This window comes from Bison bison, unplaced genomic scaffold (genome assembly GCF_000754665.1).
Source record: "Bison bison bison isolate TAMUID 2011002044 unplaced genomic scaffold, Bison_UMD1.0 scf7180017864289, whole genome shotgun sequence".
NCBI classification, from domain to species: Eukaryota; Metazoa; Chordata; class Mammalia; order Artiodactyla; family Bovidae; genus Bison; species Bison bison.
Genome location: NW_011494861.1, coordinates 10,958,652 through 10,962,475, shown reverse-complemented (window position 1 = coordinate 10,962,475; position 3,824 = coordinate 10,958,652). Strand labels below are relative to the sequence as shown.

At 45.8% G+C, this 3,824-nt stretch overlaps 1 protein-coding gene across 1 annotated transcript in view; it reads right to left on the bottom strand.

The window, feature by feature from the left end:
* Window positions 1–3,824, bottom strand: part of CFAP74 (cilia and flagella associated protein 74) — a gene marked incomplete at its 3' end in the record, with an annotated part of 88,613 nt that overhangs the window by 15,184 nt on the left and 69,605 nt on the right. The window lies entirely within an intron of this gene.

Below are 3,824 nucleotides of genomic sequence, written 5' to 3'. Positions count from 1 at the left end.
AACAGTGTCAGACTTTGTTTTTTTGGGCTCCAAAATCACTGCAGATGGTGATTGCAGCCATGAAATTAAAAGACGCTTACTCCTTGGAAGGAAAGTTATGACGAACCCAGATAGCATATTCAAAAGCAAAGACATTACTTTGCCAACAAAGGTCCGTCTCGTCAAGGCTACGGTTTTTCCAGTGGTCATGTATGGATGTGAGAGTTGGACTGTGAAGAAAGTGAGTGCTGAAGAATTGATGCCTTTGAACTGTGGTGTTGGAGAAGACTCTTGAGAGTCCCTTGGACTGCAAGGAGATCCAACCAGTCCATTCTGAAGGACATCAGCCCTGGGTGTTCTTTGGAAGGAATGATGCTGAAGCTGAAACTCCAGTACTTTGGCCACCTCATGAAGAGTTGACTCACTGGAAAAGACCTTGATGCTGGATGGGATAGGCAGGAGGAGAAGGGGACGACAGAGGATGAGATGACTGGATGGCATCACTGACTCGATGGACGTGAGTTGAGTGAACTCCGGGAGTTGGTGATGGACAGGGAGGCCTGGCGAGCTGCAGTTCATGGGGTCGCAAAGAGTCGGACACGACTGAGTGACTGAACTGAACTGAACTGATTTGCCATGAAGTGATGGGACTGAATGCCATGATCTTAGTTTTTTGACTGTTGAATTTCAAGCCAGCTTTTTCACGTTCCTCTTTCACTTTCATCAAGAGGCTCTTTAGTTTCTGTTTGTTTTCTGACATTAGGGTGGTGTCATTTGCATATCTGAGATTACTGATATTTCTCCTGGCAATCTTGATTCTAGCTTGAGCTTCATCCAGCCTGCCATTTTGAACGATGTACTCTGCATGAGCAGGGTGACAATATACAGCCTTGATGTACTTCTTTCCTAATTTTGAACCAGTCCATTATTCCATGTCTGGTTCTTTACTTCTTGACTTGCATACAGGTTTCTTAGGAGGCAAGTAACGTGGTCTGGTCTCCTCTCTCTTTAAGAATTTTCCACAGTTTGTTGCGATCCACACAGTCAAAGGCTTTAGTCAATGAAGCAGAAGTAGATGTTTTTCTGGAATTCCCTTGATTTCTCTATGAAGAAGTAGGTCCCTTAAATACTGGGTTGCCATCAGACTTGTACAGACACATTTTATTCCAGAAGAGAGTGGATACGCTAATGTGTTAGTATTTAAGGTACTCAGGAAATAAAAGGTTTTTTCAGGTAAACAGACTTTCAGGTGTAAAGGCTGTGCAGAGTTTCCCCAGTTTGGGGGGTGGGCTCTGCCCTCTGCTACTGTCTCAGTGATGCCGCTGGAGTGACTGGAAGCCCTTTAGCTTCATGCTGTATCTCACACCTGATGCAATGATTCATCAAAGTAAAACATAAATGCACAAGTAAGATGTACATTTGTAAAAGTTTTATAAGAAACCTTTGTGACTTTAGGTTAGGGAAAAAAATTCTTAGATATGATACCAAACTCAAGATCCAAAAACAAAAAGTTGATAAAGGGGACTTGTTATTCAGTCAGTCATGTCCAACTCTTTACAACCCCATGGACTGCAGCACGCCAGGCTTCCCTGTCCTTTATCATTTCCCGGAGTTTGCTCAAACTCATTTCCATTGAGTCAGTGATGCCATCCAACCCTCTCATCCTCTGTCAGCCCCTTCTCCTCTTTCCCTCCCTTCTCCTCTTTCCCTCAGTCTTTCCCAGCATCAAGGTCTTTTCCAGTGAGTTGGCGCTTCACTTCAGGTGGCCTAAGTATTGGAGCTTTAGCTTCAGCATCAGTCCTTCCAATGAATATTCAGGACTGATTTTCTTTGGGATTGACTGGTTTTATCTCCTTGCAGTCCAAAGGACTCTCAAGAGTCTTCTCCAACACCACAGCTCAAAAGCATCAATTCTTTGGCATTCAGCCTTCTTTACATCCAGCTCCTCATATGGCTGCTGGAAAAGCCATAGCTTTGACTATATGGACTTTTGTTGGCAAAGTAATGTCTCTATTTTTTAATATGTTGTCTAGGTTTGTCATAGCTTCTTTTCCAAGAAGGAAGCATCTTTTAATTGTGTTGCTGCAGTCACCATCTGCAATGATTTTGGAGCCCAAGAAAATAAAGTCGCTCACTGTTTCCATTGTTTCTGCATCTATTTGCCATGAAGTGATGGGACCAGATGTTATGATTTTTGTGTTTTGAATGTTGAGTTTTAAGCCAGCTTTTTCACTCTCCTCTGTCACCTTCATCAAGAGGCTCTTTAGTTCCTCTTCGCTTTCCGCCATAAGGGTAGTGTCATCTGTATATTGAGGCAATCTTGATTCCAGCTTGTGCTTCATCCAGTCCAGCATTTTGCATGATGTATGAGATCAAACCAGTCAATCCTAAAGGAAATCAGTCCTGAATATTCATTGGATGGACTGATGCTGAAGCTGAAGTTCCAATACTTTGGGCACCTGATGCGAAGAACTGACTCACTGGAAAAGACCCTGATGCTGGGAAAGATTGAAGGCAGGAGGAGAAGGGGCAACAGACAAACTGAACTGAACTCTGCATATAAGTTTAATAAGCAGGGTGAAAATATACAGTCTTGATGTATTTCTTTCCCAATCACTCAAAGTTAAAAATTTTTGCTTTACGAGAAGACAGTGTGAAGAGATTGAGACAAGCCACCAGGGAAATTTTTTGCAAATCTGACAGGAAACTTCTATCAGAGTATATAAATAACACTCAAAACTCCATAAAAACCCTGATTTTAAAAAATAGACAAAAGACCTAAAAATACTTCTCACTAAAAAGATACACGGATGGCAAATAAGCTCCAAGCTGTCAGTCGTTGGAAACACGAGTTAGTGAGACACTGTCACACACCTCTGAGGATGCCTCTCCATCCAGCAGACAAGGAAACCTGACATTACCCACAGCTGGAAGGGGTGCAGCAGCCAGACACCCGGACGTTATGGGGGAGAACATAAAATTGAAAAGAAACTGACGCTGTGACCTGGCAACTCCCCTCCTAGACACTAAGCAATGGGCGATGAGAACTCGGGCTTACACAGAAACCTGCTGGGGACCTGTGCCAAACTCAGTGTCCTTCGCAGGTGGGCTGCACGGACACGTCTCCAGCAGCTGGGGGCTGTGGCGGAGGGCCTAGGGGAGGGGAGGCAGAACGCGGGCTTTAGAGCCCTGGCATCCAGGTAGGGGTGGGGCGATTCAGCTCAGTCTTCAAGGTAGAGCCAACAGGCCTTACTGATGACTTAGCTGTGCAAGTGGAGGTAAGGAGTCAGGACGGGGTCATGCTGTGGCCGGTGCTCAGGCGGCAGTGCTGGGCACGGGTCCAGCTCTCAGGTCTGGGAGCCCATGGGCAGCCATGCTCTGTGGGGGGCAGTGGGGTGGGGGTGTGTGTGCCACTGGGTCTCTCTGGACTCCCGATCACTGCTTTATTCCCTGAGGCCTCACAGTTTTACCATTGCTAGCCTTTCCAAGGTGGCTCTTGGATAAGCTTTTGGAAATTTCAATTTATTTGTAGATAGTTCTTGAAGAAAATTAAATACTCATTCAATCGACAGACATCTAAGGAGCTTCTGCCATAGGCTGGAGCCCATTCTGGGCACTGAGATTATTTTTCAACCATCCTTTCTCATGGGGCTATTTTCCAGAGGCTGAGAGTTGTGAACAAGCCCAAGAGGGGCCCAGCCCAGGGTGGGTCACTAGAGCTGAGGGGAAAGGCGGGTGGGGGGGCTGCAGCTGGGCAGAGCCTGTACCTGGGTTTCCTCCAGGGGTTCTCGCTCTGCACTGGCTCCTTAAAATCACCACCTGTAGACCCCTTCCAGCTTCCCCTC